This window comes from Pseudophryne corroboree, chromosome 3, assembly GCF_028390025.1.
Source record: "Pseudophryne corroboree isolate aPseCor3 chromosome 3, aPseCor3.hap2, whole genome shotgun sequence".
In the NCBI taxonomy this organism is placed as follows: domain Eukaryota; kingdom Metazoa; phylum Chordata; class Amphibia; order Anura; family Myobatrachidae; genus Pseudophryne; species Pseudophryne corroboree.
In genome coordinates, this window is record NC_086446.1 from 363,831,638 (window position 1) to 363,846,604 (window position 14,967).

General features: G+C 43.6%; 1 pseudogene; it reads right to left on the bottom strand.

Annotated features, from left to right (window-relative positions):
- The window catches only part of LOC135057281 (protein-glutamine gamma-glutamyltransferase 5-like), an 86,732-nt pseudogene that overhangs the window by 37,956 nt on the left and 33,809 nt on the right, over positions 1-14,967 (bottom strand).

Sequence of the window (14,967 nt, forward strand, 5' to 3'; positions counted from 1 at the left end):
TTGTGTGTAATTCACAATCAAAGTGGTCAGGCACTTGCCTTCCAAGAAGCTCTGGAAGCACCAGACTGAGGGACAGATGCCCCCCGGGCCAGTCCACCACTGCTCAGAGGCCCCTAGCATTGTGGGGGCCTGGACAGCTGCCCAGTGTGCCTATACGCTAGGAGGGCCCTGTATAGTCGCATAGGACTTACGATTGCTGGGGGTGTCCAGAATTGCAACCACAGTATATTGAGAAACAGCACCCTTAATATGTTTAATTAAAACTAGTAAACAAATAAATAAAAAGAATCCCACTTTTTGCTGTTTTGGAAAGGATGACTAATACCTTAGCAAGAACCACAAATCGTTTCTGTGTGGTGTTCCCATTATGGGTACATTTACTTTGTCATGAAAAAAGGAAATTCATGCTTTCTGAAAATTCAGTCTTCTGTGGGTACTAAATTACTTTAATCTGTATAATAATTGGTGGTGTGTACTGCCTCCGAAAAATGTAGTGAGAGCTGTGGCAATTGCTGGCGGGCCCATAACAAATAATGACTAGGCTCCGTAAATGGAAGGTAAAGACACTTAATCAATGAGATATGACCACCATACTCTTGCCTGTAGCAGATGACATATTAGAAGGTAGGAGCTTCTCTAACACAGAAGACTAGGGTAGACTGGATTGCAGACATGCATTATGGATTCATACACAGGGGTATTTCCAGTGATGTCACAGCGGCTGAAATGACTGCATTCTTAGTTTGTGGGCCTAATTAAGATCCCATAACGACACCACTATCGTAAAAATGTAGAAGCTTGTACATTCTGTAATGGAGTTGGTAGCCAGTACTTTTATTTTTAAGAGAATAGATTAGAATGCGGCTTAACTCTGAACAATGTACTCTACCTCCTGGATAATATCTAAAACTGTATATATTGCATTTTAGTATTCTTGAATCCTTATGGGTTATTTATACCTGTCAATTATCAGTATCTATGGACATGCTGCCCAGCTAATTCCACAGTGGTTGCCAAAAGATTCAACAGATTCTGTTTTACTCCCTCTGTGAGAATGTGAGGACCAATCTGAATTGAGTGCCTAATTCAGACCTCATCGCAGCAGCAAAAAAAATCTCTAATGGGCAAAACCATGTGCAGTGCAGATGGGGCAGATATAACGTGCAGAGAGAGTTAGATTTGGGTGGGGTGTGTTCTAACTGAAATATAAATTGCAGTGTAAAAATAAAGCAGCCAGTATTTACCCTGCACAGAAACAATATAATCCACCCAAATCTAACTCTCTCTGCACATATTACAACTGCAGTGCACATGGTTTTGCCTATTAGAGGAAGCTTTTGCTGCTGCGATCAGGTCTGAATTAGGCCCTGAGAGTCTTTGGAAGTGAGTATTACTTATTTTTACATCTGTTGTACTGTGCACAGCAGGGGCCCTGGCACTTATGCTAGGCAGCATCATAAAGGATTGAAAGTGTGTGTGACCCTAATGGGATTGGTTTGTAATTGATGACTTTGTTGTTATGATTTCCACATTACTCATGTTTGCATATAAGGGTACACATACAAAACAGCCTCGCCTTGCATTCCTCTCACCAGACACTGTCTGCTTCTGCCGTATCCAGCTTTTTTCCAGAATCATCATAGTACTCACCAATAGTCAGACTGAAGTTTGTATCATGCGCAGATTCAAAGTTGGTCACTACACGAGTAGGAATTCCCAGGAATCTCATCACTGAATAAACAAGGAGAAATATGTTCAACTAGGGGGGGAAACACTAGAGACACATTTAAAAAAAATTACAAAAAAAGACACTGGTCCATCAATTGCATGCTTTCATAAATTCTAAGGCACGGGTTGTCACAGTCACTCAACATCAGACGCTTTGACAAATAGACCGAAAAGAGAGAAGAATGCTAAGCAAACCTCATTTAGCACGTATTTATTGTTATGATTCTGTTGGTGCATGTATTCTCTCTGTTCAAGATTCACCTGGGATCAGCTGACTAACTATTCAGTATGCACCTGGTGTCAGCTGACATTTAACAACCAGTCACTGTCTTTTCTGTGTTTTCTGTTCCTTAGGTTCTCTGTGCACATGCAGCTCTGCAGGTGCACATGGTTTGTAATTAGAGTTAATGCTCCCAGCCAGGCTTTTTTCATTGGTTAGTGTGGCTGTTATAAACCAGCCAGCTGAGTCCTCCCATGCTGGTTATATTATATTATTTTCTTGCCTGAATGCTCTGCATTGCATGGTGTCTTAGTCCAAGAGCCTGTTCATGCCGGTTCATGTTATCCAGCGATTCCTGTTTTTGCCAGTTTGTGTTTCCAAGACTACCTTAGTTCAGTATTATGGACTTTCACCATGCCTTGTGGATTCTCTTAGCATTTATTACTTGTGTTTACATATTACTGTGGACTTCATATATGCCTGCATGCATTTCTGATTTATTATGCAAATCCTGCAATCTGAGTTCTGTGAATTATAACTCTGGATTATTGTTCAACTATTTAATTATTCTGCTGCAAGTCTCATTCTGGACAACCATTTACACTCTGTGAACTTTGGATTGTTACTGTGATTCCTCTGCTATACATTATCATACCACTGCTTCAATAAAGTACTTAGTAGTCCCTCACTTCTGTGGACATTCATTACCTGCAAGAGTGATTGTGAAACATTCTGGTCCTTTATTCAAGCCCTGGCTCATAGCTGTGTAACTACTCATCTGCTGTTTATCATCAGTGTTAAAGTATGGTGCTGCACATTCCAGTCTTAAAGGTAGAGCCCATAGTCTGCTAAACATTACATCCTGCTATACCTCGCTCAAAACACTTCAGTATTCCACAGTCAAGTCTGGTTAACCATTTATGTGCCACACTGCATCTGCCTGCACCTCCAGCATTTATCCTCTCGTTGTAATTCACCTGTATAGGCAGGTGAATTGTAACATTTCTGTTGCCATTTCAAATCTCTTAGTCAAAGTTGCCTATGATCAAAGGCTATGACAACTTGCTGGTTTGTAAATATGACCCTAAATGGTGTTCCAGAGGTAGTCAAAATAGAGCCTTTACTTTGTCAAAGATTGTACCTATAATGAGAACAATCTGTTTGTTTATATACTGTAGAGTCAAAGTTTTGTGACGTTGTGTGCAATGGCTACACTGGCAGTGACTTTCCGTGGGAAGCTCTCGCTGATAATCACACACAGAACAGGCAGTCTCAGAGGGTGGTATTTTCTCCCTCTGGGACTGCCAATCCAGAAAGCGATTAACAGAGAGTGTGCTTCCAGTGAAAGCCACTCTCCTGTCTTGTCGTCAGCCTTGCCTAGCCACTTGGAGCTGCAGCTGATGCAGTCCTTAGAAGCCAGGCTTGTGCACATGTGGCAGTCTACTGGGGTATGTGCCCATGTAGGGGTCCCGACACCTGCCAGATCCATCCCGCATGCACAATGGAGCTAGCAGGTGGTGAGACATGGGCATTGCAGTCTGCACCAGAAAGCAGCATATCATGCAAACCCCCTCCTGAAGAAGGGTAGGAGCGGCACCTGGTCACAACTCCTATGATAAATGCGCAAAGTCAGTTTTGTAGAGATTAAAAAACATCATAACCACATGTAATTTACCTGTACACATGACTCCAGCTAAAACCCAAAATTGTCCATATCGAACTGGCCTGCACCCACTCTGATGCCAAAGTCGCAGTATGGTGATGCTTCCATTCCATGTGTTTGGGTTGGCCCCATTTCTGAAGAACTCATCCCAGCAAGATTCTACCACTCCGCGGTCATCATTAGAATTGATCTGAATATGTCAGAGATTGATAACATTCAAATAAATACTAAAATGCAGTGTATAGGCCAACAACTAGTGACTCTCAAATTTTTAATCTCTCTTCCATGTTTGTGTTGTGTGGCTCACCATGGCAGAGATGATTCTACTGACATACACAGGGTCTCCTCTCTTAGAACAATCCTTGGATGGATCATTCAAGAAGTTTGGGCTCATGTCTAAAATTCTCAGGCAGATGTCACCCACTCCGTCTTCAAACTAAAAGTAGCAAGAAGAAATGTACATTCTTTTCAATTTACTATTCTCATTAAATTTTATTTCAAGCAATAAGATTATATTCCAGATCTGATATCCATTTATAGTGTGTAAAAACAACATCTCTACAAGTCAAATGTATGACCTTAATTCCACACAGATGTGAGTATGATGCACTTTATATCACTAATCCCCTTTCAGACCATCAGCAATAACCTGGGTTATTGCACGTGATTGCTCAGCAACCTGGATTGCAGTCCAGTCTGAAAGGGGCCAGCTGAATAATACGGGTCGAGTGACCCAGTATTTCAACTTGGGTAGTGAGCAGTACTGAACACTGTTTTAACCCGGCTTGTGGTGCGGTGTGAACGGGTAACTCGTGTTGATGCGACCCGGGACCCATTCACACCATAGAGGTGGTGCTTTGAAGTTATCTCATCTCCAAGCGCCGCCTCCGGACACATCGGCGGTGATGCCACCAACCCGACAAGAAGCCGGGTCGGGCCACCTGTCTGAAAGGGGTTGTACCGAGTTGCACCCTGGAAGGATCTGTGTACAAATCCCGGGTGCGACTCAGCATTCGTTGTCAGAAAGCTGTAAATTCTGAGTTATAAACATTGCGATCTGATCTGATTTTCTAACATGTAAATAACGCACAGACAAGCAGAAGATGGAGAGAGAACAAGAAAGTACTCTGAGCAAGTGGTGTAGCCAGATTTTGGCACAAGAGGAAACATTTTTGAAAATAGGTGCCCCAAGCCCAAAATTCAAATATAAAAAGGATGTAAAGTCGTCTGAGTGCAAGTCACCAAAGGACTCTGGATAACTGCAAAAGTGTGCCTTTACTGGCTGCAGACATGCTGTAACCGAACAATGGGGGTAATTCCAAGTTGATCGCAGCAGGAAATTTTTTGGCAGTTGGGCAAAACCATGTGCACTGCAGGGGGGGCAGATATAACATTTGCAGAGAGAGTTAGATTTGGGTGGGTTATTTTGTTTCTGTGCAGGGTAAATACTGTCTGCTTTATTTTTACACTGCAAATTAGATTGCAGATTGAACTCACCACACCCAAATCTATCTCTCTCTGCACATGTTATATCTGCCCCCCCCCCCCTTCCTGCAGTGCACATGGTTTTGCCCAACTGCTAAAAAATTTCCTGCTGCGATCAACTTGGAATTACCCCCAATGACTGCAGAAGTGAGAAGGATTTAAGGTGCCCTTTAATCAAATCACTGTTGTTAAGTTATTTTGCTACACTCAGCACAGGGGTATTAGCAGACCCCTAAATGAATGACCATAAAAAGAAAATATAGCGCAAAACAGACTTTAGACTGTTAAATCTATTGTATTTATTATATAATATTCTGGTATAAAAATTAATTCAAATGATTAAAAAGCCATAACACAATTCAAATTGGAACAACCAGCATAAAATGTAACACTTATTAGTATAAAATAAACTGTATCAATAAAACTGGATACTGTATCATAATAAATATATCAATCACAATTTGATATTTTACTGTGCACTGAATTGCCTGTGTGCCTTCCAATTCTAGTGCATATATCCAGTATTCAATAATTGCACTATTAGTGAAATAAGCCGTGGCCACTTGTTAATCTAATCAACAGTCTCCACAGACGTTTAATGTGTTTTAAAAGCCGTTCCTTAGGTAGTTACATATACCTTAGGTATACTGAATTAGATCACAATGCTGGCCAGCAATATTCAGCAATATTGAATTGTATTATGGCTTTTTAATCATTTGAATTGATTTTTATACCAGAATATTATATAATAAATACAATAGATTTAACAGTCTAAAGCAGTGGTAGCCAACCCTGGTCCTTGAGAGCTATCAGCAGTTCACGTTTTCCAGGTCTCCCCACAGCATCACAAGTGATGTAATTAGCTCCAACTGTGGATCTTTTAAAATGTGTCAGTTAGTAATGGCTACACCTGTGCACCTGCCAGGTGAGCTGGAAAACCTGCCTGTGCATTGGTCTGGCAGATTCGCCCCATTGCGGTGAGCTCCTGTTTTCGGTACAGGTGCTTTTTGCAATTTTTGGGGTACCGGTGGCGTGCGATAAGACTGAAGGACCTGTGACAAGGCTTTTCTTTTTGGGTATCGAGATTAATACCTGGCAGGCTGCTGTCGTCTTCCTCGTGATAAAATAGATACCGTATATACTCGATATACTTTTTTTTGTGCTGAAAAAGCCACCTCGGCTTATACTCGAGTCAGTGGCAGTGCATTGTGACAGGCAGAGCAGTGTGAAGGAGGGACACGGAGCGCACAGCGCGCGCCTCTCCTGTGTCCCTCCTGCATCTGCGGCGGCAGCAGCGGCGGGTCTATTAAAGGAAGTACCCGTTCGTGACCTCTGATCACGAACCGGCACTTCCTTTAATAGACCCGCTGCGGCCGCCGGAGATGCAGGAGGGACACAGGAGAGGCGCTCGCTGTGCGCTCCGTGTCCCTCCTTCAGAAGACAGCGCGGGATCGACGGAGGGGTAAGTAACAGGCACTGGGGGAGCATATTTGGCACTTGGGGAGGGGGCATATGTGGCAGCATGAGGGCATATCTGGCACTGTGGGGCATATCTGGCATCATGAGGGCATATCTGGCAGCATGAGGGCATATCTGGCACATCTGGCACTGTGGGGCATATGTGGCAGCATGAGGGGCATATCTGGCAGCATGAGGGCATATCTGGCACATCTGGCCCTGTGGGGCATATTTGGCAGCATGAGGGCATATCTGGCACTGTGGGGCATATTTGGCAGCATGAGGGCATATCTGGCACATCAGGCACTGTGGGGCATATCTGGCAGTATGAGGGCATATCTGGCACTGTGGGGGCATATCTGGCAGTATGAGGGCATATCTGACACTGAGAGCTGTGTACGGCTAGAGCTGCATTTCCCACCCTAGGCTTATACTCGAGTCAATAAGTTTTCCCAGGTTTTTGGGGTAGAATTAGGTGCCTCGGCTTATATTCGGGTCGACTTATACTCGAGTATATACGGTACGTTGCGTGGGGCTATTACAGTTGCGCTGTCAGTCGGTAAGCTCAAGCTGTGTCAGGTACAGTCCATGCTAGGCCTACTTCACTTCGCTTGCAGGGTAGTGCCCATGGGTAGGGTGTTTTGCAGCAAACTGGAGCGCTCAAAATCCGGCATTGCGCGTCCACACCATTTTGTAAGGTTGTCAGCTGAGGTAAAATGAGATTTGAGGATTTGGGATATCTTTCTGCCTCAGTTCATTGACGTGCTGGTTTGGCCAGCTCCCGCATGCAGTAACGCGCAACTCCAGCTCTTTACTGATGCTGCAGGAGCGTCCGGCTTTGGGGCTTTTCTCAACGGTTCTTGGTGCGCCGCACCTTGCAGTGGCAAACGCAGGATTTGCATGGGGGGGTTTCCAAAACTGGGCGGAGCCAATCACGGGGGTGGGGACTGAGGTGACCCAGTATGTGCTGGGTCCGTAAAACTAGTGTGTCTGTGTGTGTGTGTGTGTGTATATATATATATATATATATCTACACATATATATATTTATATATATACACATACACACACACATACAAATATACATAGCATATTAAACATGCATACATATATATATATATATATATATATATATGTGTACACACACATACAGTACACATATATATACACATTTATGTATATATATATATATATATATATATCATATGTGTGTGTGTGTGTGTGTGTGTGTGTGTGTGTGTGTGTGTGTTTATATGTATGTATTTATATACATGTGTATATATGTATGCACATGGATATATATGTACTATAATTAAAATAAAGTAAACTTTTATTGCACTTACAAGTGCCACCAGGAAGACAGCAGGCTGCAGAGGACGCTAGACAGCCATTAATAATACTCATGCAGCTATTAAAAAAAAAAAAAATGTTTTTTTTTTTTTTTAGTGGAGGGGGGTTTCTGGGTACTCGGAAACCCCCCCCTGGGTGCGCCACTGCCTTGGCCGGCGGATTGGATCTGGGAGGGGTTGACGAGGAACATGCTGTTGCTCGAACTGTTTCCCATAGTGGTGGCATTGGAGTTGTGGGGGGACCGTTTGCGCAACTCTAGCATTGTTTTTTGGTGTGACAACCAAGGGGTAGTGCAGGTGATCAATTGTCAGAGTTGCTCTCTGCCGGTTGTTCGTTTGCTGTCCAGGCTGGTCCTTTGCTGCCTTATCCTTAACATTCAGTTTGTGGCAAAACATGTGCCTGGGGTTAAAAATGTAATCGTGGATGCGCTTTCTAGATTTGATTGGCCTAGGTTTCGTGAACTAGCTCCTCAGGCTGAGTTAGTGGGTGACCCATGTCCTCATTATGTTTGACAGGTGATCAGGCCGGCATGGAGGAATTAGCAACGCATACGATTGCACCGAGAACATTGTGCTGCTATGGGGTGGGTTGGTTCAAATGGGAGCTTTTCCATAAATCTGTGGCTCAGGCAGGTAAGGGAAAACTATGCTGGCTTTTGTGTGGAGCCTTTACACTCAAGGGCGTACGGTTGTGGTGGTGAGCCGTATTCTGGCAGGCGTTTCTCATTTTTCATCACTTTACTATAGGCCTGATCCCTCAAGGTCCTTTCTGGAATCAAGGGCATTGAGGGGTTGGTACCGGTCATTTTCTCCGTCAGTTGATTGCAGATGACCAATCGACAATTTGCTATTGCCCCATCTTTTAGAATTGGTTTTGGAGACATGTTATGCCTCATATGAAAGTTTATTGTTCCATTTATGTTTTTCCATGGTGTTCCAAGGTGCATTCCGGGTTTGTGAGCTTGTTCCTCCTTCCAAACGGGTTGAATCTCCCCTCTCTTGAGAGGACGTATTAGTTTAACCTGAGGTCATTTTGTGTTACCTGCGGCATTCCAAGACTGACCAGGCTGGTAGAGGGCGTTGGCTTTCGCTTCAGCCATGCTCAGACAATAGGGTGTGTACTGTGATGCTGGCTCAGGCCTTCCTTCAGATGCGGCCAGACCTGTCTGAGGCATGGTTGATGCATACAGATGGGATCCCGGTTACAAAATACCAGTTTTGTCATGTCTTGAAGCGCTGTACTACTGGCCACACACGCGGCGACAGCCGGCCACAGACAGGATTATACAGGTTATTATTGTCCTACAGCTGCCTGAAAGCTATAAGACTAGGCTAAAACGAAACACTAGGGATAAAGTGGTATAATCAATTGTTTACAACTGCATGCAGATAATAGACAGTGATTTCATTCTTGGTGCAAAACGAGGAGGTGGGAAGCCACGCTCCGTCGCAGCACCAAGTTTGGACTTTAGAAAACAGCGTTTTGCTTCTTCACGAAAAATAAGTTTTTTTCTTTCTCCTTTATTATATTTTGTATTTTATTTCATTTATATTCTTTTCTTGCTTATTCAGATATTTCTGGTATATTATTAGATTGCAATAAATTTTCTTCTCTATTTTTGGGATATACAGTCACGTTATTTTATAGACCCAGTGAATTAGACATTGTTAGTGATACATTGTCAGGCGCAGTTGCATAACCCTTTTCCTTCTGTTCTTGAAGCATTGTCTGGCTAAGTTGGGCGTATCACCGAATGAGTTCGGGACTCATTCATTTCGAATCAGGGCTGCAACATCTGTGGCTTTCGCAGGCCATTCCAATGCTGAGATTCAGTCTCTGGGTCGGTGTCGCTCTAACGCGTTTCAGTCATATATATGTCCTAGTTTATCTGTTTTTGCCAACAAACATAGCTGACTGGAGGATTAACCTCTCGCCGACATACTGCTGGTGTTTTTGAGGAATTTCACTTCCCCTGGAGGTCCAATTGGCACTCCAATTATGATTATATGGCATTAGTAGTGTTAGCTACTCTGGGGGTTGAGTGTTTTCGCCTCAAGGTCCAGTCGGCTACGTTTGTCTTCCCCTCCCCTCTGTTGTTTGTTGCTGTGTTTTGTTGTGTGGATTGGCTGTTTTTTTGTATATCTGTCCTCCATGTGCTGACTGAATTTTTAATGTGTTTCAGCTGGACCTGATTGCAAGCCGGTGTGGGTGCTAGAGCATTCTTATGCTCCACTAATTCGGTGGTTAGGTTTTCGAGGGATGCGCTGGGACTCGTCCAGGCTCGCCTTGTGGAGGCTGTATGGTGTTTTGGACTGCTGAAGGTTTTAATTTTGCACTTAGGGGGCAATGATATTAGTCAGCAGACAGCTCTGGATTTGCGTTCTATTATCATTAGGGACTTGCATTTGATTGCTGAGGCTTTGCCCGCTTGTAAACTTGCTTGGTCCGCTATGGTCCCAAGGCGCGTATGCCGAAATGCTAGGTTTGGTGCTCGGTTGGCTATGGCTCGGAAAAAGGTCAATATTGTGGTTGCTCGTTATTTGTTGGAGAATGATGGCAGAGTGGTGGAGCATGGTTTGATTAGATTCCAGGATGTACACCTTTACCGTTCTGACAGGGTTCACCTTAGTGCTGAAGGTATGGCCATTTTCATGGAGGATTTGTTCTGCTGGTTCAGAGATTTTCTTTAGAGAGGTTTATTGGTGGCGGTGCTGCGGCGTAGGCCTGGCTTTGGCGGTAAAGAACGGTTGGTTGTTAAGTTTTTAGGCTTTAGTGGGTGTGCTCTTCTTGCAGTGGGGTATGTCGTAAACCAATTGTCCTGGACGGGAAATGGTTACACTACCTGAACGGGTGGGTTGTGGAGTGGAGAGTTGAACACCAACGTTTGGTTTTGTGTCTGTGTTTGTTTTTCCCTGTCCGTTCTTTAGTGTAACCACCATTTAAAGTAAAAATTAAAAAATAGTACCTGTCAATAATAAATTTGACAAAGATTTTAAATGCCAGCACTGTTGTCCGTGTCTTTATTTTAGTTGTTAAGTTATAATATGTAGTTGTGATTAAATACATGTAAAGGGTTATTACGAAAATACCCCGATAGTGAGTTTAGTCCGACCGAAGGCTGAATATATATATATATATATATATATATATATATATAAGCACTGAGGTCATATTAAACCACAAGAGGTATTGCCACTTTAAGTTATGTGTTATGATTGCTTTTTTAAGTGGCATGTTAGGTGTCAGCCAATAGGTGTCAAGTGGGGAGGAGAGTTTTGATTGAAACTAGGCTGAGGCAGGTTATCTGCCTCTTGGTTCCTATTTTTTCCACCCTCCCACCCCTGTTGTGTGGTTGGTCAGTTGGCACAGTATGTGGCGGTAAACAACGATTGGTTATTAAGTTTTTAGGCTTCAGTGGGTGCGCTCTCCTTGCAGTGGGGTATGTCGTAAACCAATTTTTGTGGACGGGAAATGGTTACACCACCTGAATGAGTGGGTTGTGGAGTGGAGAGTTAAACACCAACGTTTGGTATTTTGTGTGTGTGTTTAGTGCCGCCACCATTTAAAGTAAAAATTAAAAAATAGTACCTGTCAATAATAAATTTGACAAAGATTTTAAACGCCATCACTGTTGTCCGTGTCTTTATTTTAGTTGTTAAGTTATAATATGTAGTTGTGATTAAATACATGTAAAGGGGTAACACGAAAATACCCCGATAGTGAGTTTACTGTAACAAACATTCCCTGCATAGAAAACACTTCCTGTATGACATACAGCATACATCTACAAAAAGTATGTAAAGTCTTAACAGACTGATCTGCATATAAAGTTTTGTGCATTAATAAGTGATTTGCTTGTTCACGGATATGTTGATTTAGTTGTGTTATGTCCTTATTCAGTGTCAGTGTAATGGTCTTATAGTCAATGTTTGCAGAGATCCACATTATATGGACTGCACTTTTACATTATTGAACAGAGTCCGCCCATGCCAATTGGAAAAGTGCAGCATTCCAGGCCATGGCAGTGATTCTCTGCTGCAGTTCACGCTGTCACCGCTATAGAAGCCATTCTTAACTGACTTTCAGCAGTAGAAGCTGTTGCTCCCCGTTTCCCCCTAGCCACAGCACTGCTCTGACCTTTGTTAAATACACTTTAAAAACGGAGACCATATTTGTAATAGTCTTCAATTTATGTATTTTTTATTTTTCGGCAACTTTTAGTGGATGTTTTAGCGTCATTGTCACAGTTCTCACTAGTCAGGTCAGTCCATTTGGGCCATAGATACAGTATAGTATGATTACCATGTGTTTGGAGGCAGATTGTTACACTTACAATGGAAAACACTGTTATTCCTCAACAAGTGTCATCATTATCATCATCATCATCATGATAATAATAATGAATTATATAAATGCAACAATGTAAATGTTATTTTCCTCATGTTTGTTCTATTGTGTACAGGATGCTAGTTTTGCTTGCCAAGGTGGTGCTGACTGCAGCGATACAAGGCAAATTTAGATGTTCCTGTGGTTAGCACAAAGGGGGTCATTCCGAGTTGTTCGCTAGCTGTTTTCGATCGCAGAACAGCGATTAAGTAAAAAAGCGGCACTTCTGCGCATGCATATGGGACGCAAAGCGCACGCGCGACATACTTTCACAACAGCCGATGCATTTTCACACAAGGTCTAGCGACGCTTTTCATTCGCACTGCTGGCCGCAGAGTGATTGACAGGAAGTGGGTGTTTCTGGGAGGTAACTGGCCGTTTTCGGGGAGTATGTGTAAAAACGCAGGCGTGTCAGATACAAACGCAGGCGTGCCTGGGGAAACGCAGGCGTGGTTGGCCGAACGCAGGGTGTGTTCATGACGTCAAAACAGGAACTAAACAGTCTGAAGTGATCGCAAGCTAGGAGTAGGTCTGGAGCTGCTCAGAATCTACACAATCTTTTTTTGTAGCAGCGCTGCGATCCTTTCGTTCGCACTTCTGCTAAGCTAAGATACACTCCCAGAGGGCGGCGGCTTAGCGTTTGCACGGCTGCTAAAAGCAGCTAGCGAGCGAACAACTCGGAATGAGGACCAAAGTTATTTCAGGGATTTACTGGGGGTAATTCTGAGTTGATCGCAGCAGCAAGTTTGTTAGCAATTGGGCAAAACCATGTGAACTACAGGGGGGGGTGGGGGGGCAGATAAAACATTTGCAGAGAGAGTTAGATTTGGGTGGGTTATTTCGTTTCTGTGCAGGGTTAATACTGTCTGCTTTATTTTTACACTGCAATTTAGATTTCAGTTTGAATACACGCCACCCAAATCTAACTCTCTCTGTACGTGTTATATCTGTCTCCCCTGCAGTGCACATGGTTTTGCCCAACTGCTAACAAATTTGCTGCTGCGATCAACTCAGAATTAGGCCCACTAAGTTATACAATGCAAATACGGGATGCGGTCATCATCCCGCCGGATGGAATCCCGGCGGTCGAAATACAGACGCCGGAATCCCGACCGGCACAATCCCGACATATTCTCCCTCTGTGGGTGTCCACGACACCCATAGAGGGAGAATATAATAGTGTGCCGAGCGTAGCGAGGCACCATGCCCGCAGCGTGGCGAGCGAAGCGAGCCCGCAAGGGGCTGCATTCCGCTCACCACCCCTGTCGGGATTGTGTGGTCGGGATTCCGGCGTCGGTATTTCAACCACCGGGATCCCGTCCAGCGGGATTACGTACTGATCCCGCAAATACACATATTCCAGTGAATGTGAAAGAGTGAGACTCTGCAAAGTGAAATTAATTAAATTGTACTCATTCACCGCCTCTGATATAATTGATTCAAACCTAATCTTCAGTATTTTGAAAAGTATTTTTTTTTCATGCAGATCCCACCCAGATATCCGTCCATGACACTTTGCTAAATACACTGAGAATGTAGGCGAGAATAAGCAACATTACAGTATTGTTTTTTTGTTTTTTTTACTTGTTAAAATGATCTCTCACATTATTACAGCCAAATGCATTTGTTCAACATAATAATTTGCCTTCAGGGTGACAAATGAAGATTATTTTTTTTAACCTAATCCCTGTGGTTAGGGCGAGGTGCGGAGTGATAGAGTAACAGCTTCACACTTCAAAGAATTAGCATGACGTTCTAAAAGTCACTGCTTTGTTGTATGTTCTTATTAACTGGTCTACGTATGCTCTAAAGTCCTATTGCACACTTTTAGCTTTCAATAAACTTAATAACCTTGTATTACACTGATTTATGTATTTACACAATAGGTTGGGCTATATGAAATTTAGCTTTGAAGGATTTGTTAAGTAACGTTTTATTGACATTTTGCATTTCCTTAATCATAAACTGCTCTACAGGAGGATTACCATGCTGAGAATCTCTGTAAAGGACAAACATCTACTGAAAAGTAGACGGTTTACAAAGAAGCACTTGTAGACCTATTTCCTTGTGGGTGTTAGTGCAATAGTGTAAGTACAAATATTGACATTGGGGAGTTCTCCCGCTTTATGCCCCAAGTCAGTACCATGGAGACACAAGCTGATCAAAGTGTAAAAAAAAGAAAGTAAAACCTTAAAAAAAACATACCTGTCCAGGGAGCCCGCTGCTCCGCTGAGTGCTGCAGGGCGCCGGTCCCCCATATGGTGCAATGTGACCCCAGTGCAGAAAAGTGACACTGCAAAGCGGCAGCGCACTTTACAGCACCGGGGGTCACCGCAGCACATAGGATCCGGCACCCGGCAGCCCAGCAGAAGCAGCACGGACCGGCTCCCTGGACAGGTGAGTATATTATCCTGCTGGGGGGGTCCACAGCGCGTGGGTGTAGTCAATACGGGGGGAGGGGGTCGACTGGGTGGCGGCATTAGCGGCGATGTTGGTGGGTGCGGAGCATGCGCAGCAAGACATCGGGGTATTTTTTATGAAAAATACCCCGATGATGCTACGAAAAGGCATCACAGGGACAGAGCTTGACCGCAAGCTCTGTCCCTGCATGCGATAATTGATACATCCCTGCGATGTGCAAAATTATCGCAGTGCGAGTTTGGGCGATTTTATCATAT